Source organism: Castor canadensis, chromosome 4, assembly GCF_047511655.1.
Source record: "Castor canadensis chromosome 4, mCasCan1.hap1v2, whole genome shotgun sequence".
NCBI classification, from domain to species: domain Eukaryota; kingdom Metazoa; phylum Chordata; class Mammalia; order Rodentia; family Castoridae; genus Castor; species Castor canadensis.
Window position 1 is genome coordinate 75546588 of NC_133389.1, and position 8849 is coordinate 75555436.

The 8849-nt window shown below is 42.7% G+C and overlaps 1 non-coding gene across 1 annotated transcript; it reads right to left on the minus strand.

Annotated features, from left to right (window-relative positions):
- Window positions 1-5390: 5390 nt before the first annotated feature.
- On the minus strand, window positions 5391-5551 carry LOC141422730 (U1 spliceosomal RNA). Its single transcript, XR_012447477.1, has one exon. It is a non-coding gene; the product is annotated as a U1 spliceosomal RNA (small nuclear RNA).
- Window positions 5552-8849: the final 3298 nt, after the last annotated feature.

Consider the following 8849-nt stretch of genomic DNA (forward strand, 5'->3'; position numbering starts at 1 on the left):
CTCAGGGCCACACGCTTGCTAGGCAGGCACTGTTAGTGCTTGAGCCACCCCATAAGTCCTCTTTAGTCTTTTTGATCATAGCCATTATAGCTGAGGTAAGGTGATATCTGTGTGTGTATTTTGTTTTGTGGTACTGCAATTTGAACTCAGGGCCCACACCTTGAGCCACTCTGCCAGCCCTTTTTTGTGATGGATTTTTTTCAAGATAGGGTCTCTCGAACTATTTGCCTGGGCTGGTTTCGAACCTCGATCCTCCTGATTTCTGCCTCCTGAGCTGCGAGGATTACAGGCATGAGCCACCAGCGCCCAGCAATGTTTTGTTTTGTTGTCTCCCAGCTGGCTAGAAAAGTGAGACAAATAGCCTCTTATGTAGCCAGAAAAGTGGTGTAGCAAGGGTGTTTTACCAATCATGGCAAACCTTCATGCAAATGAAGAAATGTATTTGCACCAGTCATGGCTCAGTTCTTCACATGAATGACTGTTCTTTGCACCAGTCACAGGCTACCTGCTGGGCCACGAGGGGAAATGCTCCCCTCTGGCCTGGGTGAAAGTGGCTGCAGGATCATCTGGGGTTCACTAAGGGTGGTAATGGCAAAAAGCCCAGCACGAAGTGTTCAATCAGTAGTGGCTGGGACCGGGCCCTCAGGAAGGAGAGTAGTGCTTTGGCAGCCAGCAGCTGTGCTTGCGGGACATTTTCCTCAGGCATCTCTGGGGCATTCAGAGCAGCCAGGCTGGTGCAAGGGCAGTTGACTGCCTGCTTGGCTGATCATGCTTCACTTATCACAGAGGGGCACCAGAAAGGGTTGACAATTATGGAGTCAAATTGCCCTGGACCCCAACATCTTAGCTTATTTTTTTATTCACTAATTTTACCATTGTTACATTGACTCACATGTGTATACATTGTTTGGGCCACCTCCCAATACCTTAGCTTGTTTAAAGGAAAAATAAACATTAAAAGACGTGCTTACACCAAACACCAGTGGCTCACACCTAAATCCTAGCTACTTGGGAGGCTGAGCTTGAGAGAATCACAGTTTGAGGCCAACCCTAGGCAAACAGTTCAAGATATCTACAAAATAACCAGAGCAAAATGAACTGGATATGTGGCTCAAGAGGTAGAGTGCATGCTTTGCAAGTGTGAAGCCCTGAGTTCAAATTCTAGTCTCACCACAAAAAAGGGATGCTTACCGCAAAGGTTTAGTATTTACATTAACAGTGATTTAATAGTATTTAACAGTGATTTAACAATGCATAAGTCCTTTCCCAGAGAGAAGTGGATCCCTCTCATGGGTCTCTTTAATATTATCATCTCATTTCAAGAAAAAATGAAAAACAACAACTAAGCTCCAAATTTTCCCTAATTTTTAAACACTAAATTCTCTTTCATCAGGATATGAAATATTCATGCAAGTTAGCATGGCCTTGAAGTTAACCAAAAGAGGTTTTTCCCCCAAAAAATGTTCAGGGGAATTTTCTGACCCTCCCTGCACAGCAGCCAAGTACCACTTCCGAGCACCTCGCTTTCCTTTACACTTAGGAAGCAGGGTTACCGTGAGCGTACACTGTGTGTTACTTGCACACCAGTATGCACTTCAGGCTGTGTTTCCACAGGAATCTTGTACCACTCTATCTCCTGAATAAGCAGAACAACTAAGAGGAATATAATTCCTGCCAAGTTTCCTGAAATGTCCAGGCTGAAGTAGAGGCAGAAAGGCTGGGATCAGCTCTTGTTGGCATGTCATAAATAGGCACAGCTTCCGTAGACATAAAATTGCCATTAGCTTAATTTTTTTAAGGTCACTTGGGAAGATGGTATTTGGCACAACTGTCTTGGCACAGTCGTTACCAGCAATAAGCTTAATGGGAGTTCATGGCTGCTGAAACTGGAAAGGATTTCCTTGAAGGTAAATGGTGAACAGGTTCTTGGAAAGTTAACTTTCTAGAGCGACAGTGGGAGTGTCAGCCAACAAATAAGTACTGTTGCAGGAATCTCAAGCTGAGATATAGGACACTGAGGCAGTTTAGCAGGAAGCAACGTTTATTGTGCCAGCACAGACTCGGCAGACTCGTGTCTAAAGGCTGAGCCCCGAGAACAAAAGGGTCTCACCTTATACACCCTTGCAAGCAGGTTACAGAAGCAAAAAGCAAAGCTCAACCCACATACGGCTGCCTGTGACTTCATTGGCTATTTCATTCCCCCAGTGCTATGTGACCTTCTTCATGTTTCAATTCTGTAAGTTTTATCTCTCTGCCATCCCTTCTCCCTGCCTCATTATCAGAACACAGCCTATCTGTTTCTCTTCTGGTCCTCCTCCCTGGTACATCAATCCTTCTTTGATGCTCGGACCCACCTAGTGTCAAAGAGCATCACCTTGATCTGGGGGTTTGTGTTTCCATAGCATCATTATATGGGGGGCTGTTTTCTCTCTCTCTCTCTCTCTCTCTCTCTCTCTCTATAGTGGCCTCCAATGGTTCTGATGGACCACAATACCAAGGTCCAGGCAGGGTAACATCAAAGATGCTCCCAAGACAAGACTCATCATGCCACTTTCCATGACAAATGTTGTTTTCTTTACTCTGGGACTTTTTAGCAACCTCACTAACCTGGGAGCATATGAGCCAATGTAATGTCTGACCTGTTGCTGGGTGCATGATAAAAGCATGGTTGTGCAGAGGTCCCAACAAAGGCTCTCTTATAACATTCAGTACATGGGGGAAACCTTGCAAGGGCCAACCCAAAAGGTAAGAGTCCAAGCGTGTAGAGGAGAGCAGGGCTGCGTCCCATGTTCGAGCTTCCTCCGTGTGTAGACCAGTCAGCTTTCAGAGTGACTAGAGCAGAGCTGTCATGGTCCCCTGTTGTCTCCTGGGAAGCAGGGCCCTGCCGAGGAATGGTGTGGGTGTTCCAGAGGGTGATCTTGGATGGTGAGGCTGGGTCAGGGACGCACTACCGCTTGGGAGAGGCTGGCTTTACTTGGCTGTGGTGGATCCAGGGAGCAATTTTTGTTACTTTAACTGCAGTGGGGATAGACAAGGCAACAAAAGGGCCCCTCCAATGGGGTTTTATTGGTTGAACACAGCATCTTGTGGGTTTTTTAATACTATTATTGAGTAGAATTACCATGGCTACAATATACTATCAGTATATATGTCCAAGAAACCACGTTGTTTAAAAATGTTAAAACCATCTTTAAGTATCAAAAGACATGTTTAGAGTCAGTAAAAATAGTTATTTTGTCTCTATTTTAGTAGAAGACCCTGTCTAAAAATATGAGTTTGTGCCTGGAAGGGCTTTAATGCCAGATAGCCACATATGCATAAGAACCATTTCTTTAATCCTCGTGGCCTTGGTTATTTTTGAGAGTTCTGGGACCAGTGACTCCGTTTGAACTTTGACAGAACTCCCCCCTTGTCTCCAAACTGCTTGTCTCTGAGCTGTCTCCTCTAAAGATCTGTCTCCCATCCAAGCACTAACCAGGCCCGACCCTGCTTAGTTTCTGAGACCAGAAAGATCGGGTTTGTTCAGGGTGGTGTGGCCGTAGACTGAAGATCTTTCTCGATTTTTTTTTCCCCTTTATTGTGAGGATTTGTTTTTTCCTGGATTTTGTTTGTTTGTTGGGGGAAAGAGGGAAGTAACCAGCAGATCAGGTGGGAGTCAGTGCCAACTAGACACTTTTGGCCAAATTTAAGTAAAAAGAGGCTTAGAAAGAGTGCTTTTAGGCAGTGGGCTTCTAGATAAGGGCAATCCATAACAAAATCCAGCAAAACCAGGCATCCAAAAAGCTAACCTGGTGACATATAAATACGTATTAGAGTCATTCTTTTCATGGACTTGATTGTAAATGCCCCAGAAGGATTAGAACTGTAATGACAAAAACTTAAGAGTCATGGTTAAAATTTTGATGGACAGTTTAGCAACTAACAGGACAGTGTATCAGTACCACTAACTTTTTGTTACCCTGTTTATCTAAATTTTGTATTTTAGAAGGCTAGATATATTTGAAAAACATAAATATATTTAATATACAGGAACCAGCAACAGCATCACAGCTCTAATATGTATATATACATATTAGTTTTGTTGTTGCTTTTGAAGGAAAACCTTAGATTTTCTCATCAGTTGGGGGGGAACAGTGTCAGTGACCCCAAATAGCCCAGTCACAGACACATATAGGGTACCAACTGCATTAGAATCACCCAAGACAACAGTTGTTTAACCATGAGGTCATCCAGAAAATTTTGCATAAACCAACTCTTTTTAAAAAATTTTTAAAATTGTTTATACATTTATTCATATGTGTATATATTGTTTGGGCCACCCCTCCCCCTGCCCATAAGCCAACTGTTAAATGAACTTTTATTTAGTTATGACTCAGTTACCTCAGTAGCCAAACCCTGACAAAAATCACCAGAGAGCACAGGTAAATATTTATGGGAACTAAGTGTGGAGTTAGGAAACACAGTGGCCAAGAACCATGGCTCAGATGTTGATAAGGGATCACATCCCAGATTGCTGACATTGACACACGGCTCATGACATACAGCAGGATCCCACCAGCCTGTAGTCAATGGAGCCCCCCTAAAATAACAGGCCCAATCTGACCAAATTCCCTGCATTGGACATGTGGAAGGAGTAGGACTAACATCTCCACTCTGCTGACTCCAATAAAAATTGTGACCTCCAGTGTAGTGTTCCTTTTGGAGGTTTTTTTTTTTTTAACTTTGCTTTACATAAGTAAATCTGTCTCAATCCTCATATCAGTGCAGCAGCACTACCGGTGCTCAGCTGCCTCTGGCCTCTCTGTGTTTTAATAAACTCTTGTTGTCTTGGTAAATTTGTGGATTAACCTGTGCACCAAAAATTCCTGACAGTTTTTTGTAAATGTTATTAAGAACAATATAATATTTTTAAGATAACCTGGTTGTTATGAGCTTAGAGAATTAAGTTTTTGTTTAACATCAGTACATTAAATTTTGGCCTTACAAAACCTTTAGTATAACTGGATTTTAGTCAACTTAATCACTTACATAAGCATTTATAAGCTCCATCTTTTTATGACAACTCTGTACCTTTATGACTACTTATTTTGTATCCCCTGGGGGAGGTTGTCTTTATCCTTTTTTAAAAAAGTATTTTTAACCTTTTATTTTTTAAAACCCATACCTTAATACCTTATACATATATATTTGTTAATTGTTGAAAATAACTCATAAACCCTTTTAACTTATGAAAAAAAAACAGAAAGAAAGCAACCTCAAAATTTGTTTTTGTATAAAAACAATTTATAGAAAGCCCATTTGTTAATAGACCCATGTATTATAAGAGAGTTAAATCCCAGATTTTATTTACGACAGAATGACATAGGCTAAGGTCATTTTATTTTTTTATTAAGGGGAGAGTGTGAACGCAGTCCCCCACTACCACAAATTATGCAGTCGAGTTTCCCACATTTGGGGAAATCGCAGAGGTCAGCACATCCGGAGTGCAATGGATAAGCCTCGCCCTGGGAAAACCACCTTCGTGATCATGGTATCTCCCCTGCCAAATTTTAAGATTCCTGATACAGGCTGTGCCCACTCCCCTTTTTTTTTCATCCCTCTGGTCTGAACCAAAGTGTTAACCCCTGAATGCTGCATCCTATTGAGACCTGATTGAAAATAAGTTTGAAAACTGGTTTTCTTAAAAGTAACAGTAGGCAGAGTAACAATTTTTACACTGACTATATAATAAGAACCATCCTCAAGATGTTTACATATTCATTTGTAAAAAGCTTAAGCAGTTTATAACAGAGATCTTTAAAATAAAGAACCTGGATTTTTGTTACCTTGAATATCACATTAACCCTCTAACAGCAGCTTAAGAACCATTTTAAGATGCTTACACATATACACATACATACACACACATGAAACTTTTATAAATTAAGCATGCCAGAAAAAAATGTCAAGGTAAGCATACATAAGATGAGCTGGAATTCCAGGAGCAAATTAAATTTTGCCCAATGTTGTTAACAAATTGACACACACAAAATTAGAGTGCATACTCAGAAAAACCTTTTTAAACCATAACCAGAGTGCTATCTGGTGGAATGGTGGATGATGTATCTGTTCTCTTGTGAGTGTCTGTCTTTGGAACTGAATTTTAGTTACCCATTCCTTAACCTTGGTTGTGGCTATTTTCTGGGAAAAGCTCAACCCCACTAACTCTTGGAGGTGTCTCACACACTTTTGCCTTTATCTCTAAACCTGAGAGACCTGGTTTCACCCCAAATAGGGTTATTAGGGGGTCTCTGGGAGGTGATCAGTCTCCCCTTCTACCTCCTGTGGCAGCCCTGCATTCGAACCCAGGTTCTTACCAGTCTGACAAACAATGCTCCCCTCCCCTTGCTGGTTCCTGTGCCTCAGTGGGTTCCATTGTATATCCAAGGCCTTCATCCCAGCTTGCCAGGAAGATGAGTCCCTCCTCTGGACCAAACTGTCCATGGGTGCCTGGTGGGATCACTTCTCCCGGCAGTCGGGGATGCACCCCAGTGACAAGGGAAGTAAAAAATCACAGTCTCTGCAATCCCAGCAAATAAGCCCCCCCAAAATGTTGCAGGAATCTTAAGCTGAGATTCCGGACACTGAGGCAGTTTAGCAGAAAGCAACGTTTTATTGTGCCAGCACAGACCCAGTGGACTCGTGTCTAAAGGCTGAGCCCCAAGAACAAAGGGTCTCACCTTATATACCCTTGCAAGCAGGTTACAGAAGCAAAAAGCAAAGCTCAACCCACGTATGGCTGCCTGTGACTTCATTGGCTATTTCATTCCCCCAGTGCTATGTGACCTTCTTCATGTTTCAATTCTGTAAGTTTTATCTCTCTGCTTTGCCATCCCTTCCTCCTGCCTCATTATCAAGAACACAGCCTATCTGTTTCTCTTCTGGTCCTCCCTGCTACAGTAGGAATTAACAGCAGTAGCAAATCTGTCTTCAAGGCTGCCTGCTGACTGACAAGGCCTGCTTAACCAACCTGTCACTTTGGCCATCACAAGCAAAGCCACGAATAGGTGAGGTGGATGAGGCCTCAGACTGTGCTAGCACAAAGCTTCCTATCACTGCCTCCACACTACAGCCCACTGAGACCTGGCGCATGGAGACAGCTCAGGATCCCACGCAGGGGCTCCACATAAACCATTTCACCTTGACAACTCACCTGTTGGTGGTTATTAATTAGAGGGGAATGCTGAGGTTCCCCTAAGTGGGTGAATTTCTCAGTGGGTGAAGCAGCCTAAACACAGACCCTAACTTGTGCTCTTTCTTCTTTCACATCTGCCTCTCCACTCCACACCAGTGATTCTTTCCTTCCTTGTGTTCATTTGCCTTCCACCCTAATAAGCAGAGGAGACTTGGCAAATAATTCTAAGAGGTGTGTGTGCTGTGTGCCAAAACCTGTCAGGTGCCTCGCCAGTATAATATCCTAATTTCATAATTCAAAGAGATAATCACTTTTGAACTTTTAAGAGGAATTATATTTGAATAATATTGTTTTATTTATTATTTAGTTTTCTTGGGATTTGTTTTGTTTTGTTTTTCTTTTTTTTGCCTTTTTGAAACAGGATCTCACTAGGTAGCCCAGGGCTGGCCTTGAACTCATGATCTTCCTGCCTCAACCTCCTGAGTGCTGGGATTATAGCTGTGTCCCATCACACCCAGCTTGTCATTTATTTTTTAAGTAGTAAGTATATACAGAAAAATGCACAAACCCTAAATGTAGAGCCCATGAATTTTTACCAAGTGAACATGCCTGTGTGGTCACACCCAGATCAAGAAATAAAACATGAGGCAAAGATCAGGCTGTTCAAAGCCAGCCCCAGGCAAATAGTTTGAGAGACCCTATCCTGAAAGCATCCAACACACACACACAAAAGGGCTGGCAAAGTGGTTCAAGTGGTAGAGCACCTGTCTGGCAAGTCTGAGGCCCTGAGATCAAGCCCAGGACTGCAAAAAAAAAAAAAATTACCTCTATCCCAGAAGCTCCCCTCACACCCTGTCAACCATTATCTTCAGTTACCACCTCAAGAATGACCACACGTGTGACTCTTAACATCAGAGATGTGATGTGTCTGGGATTTGAACTTTATGTACATGATGTCCTGCTGCAGGAGTCTACTGCTTTTGCCTAACATTGTGAGACATTCATCCATTTGTGCATATTTTTTTTTGTGATGCTGGGAATCAAATCCAGAGCCTGTGTGTTAGCTAGCCAGTCAAGCTTCAGCCCCAGACATGGGAATATTTTACACTGCTTGTTCTCATTTTTTTTATTTTTTGACAGGGATTGAACTCAGGGCCTCAAACTTGCAGCAAGTTAGTGTTAGTGTCTGAGGCCACTCCACACTCTTTTTGCTTTTAGTTTGTTTCTCATATAGAATCTCACAGCAGGTGGGGTGGCTCAAATGGTAGCGTGCCTGCCTAGCAAGTTTGAGGCCCTGAGTTCAAGCCCTAGTACTGCCAAAAAAAGGAAAACACAATTTTGCACTTTTGCCTGGGCCTGCCTTGGATCTCAATCCTCCTACCTCTGCCTCCCAAGTAACTGGGATTACAGGCACACACACCATGCCTGGTCTGTCATTGCTTTTTTACACAAAATTTCTGTGTGCTAGGTAGCAGCTAGATGCAAGTGGTAGGCATGTATAAAGTAACTTAAAAAGGAGAATTCTTCAAGGTCTCCACAAATGCGTGTTGGAGGAGGATGTGTGATGTTAGGTAGCAGGTAAACATAAGTGGTGACCACAGAGCAGGGGTGGAGAGGATCACAAGGTCTCTGAGGGAAAACATTCCAACGCACAGGTGACTAACGTCTGTTAATA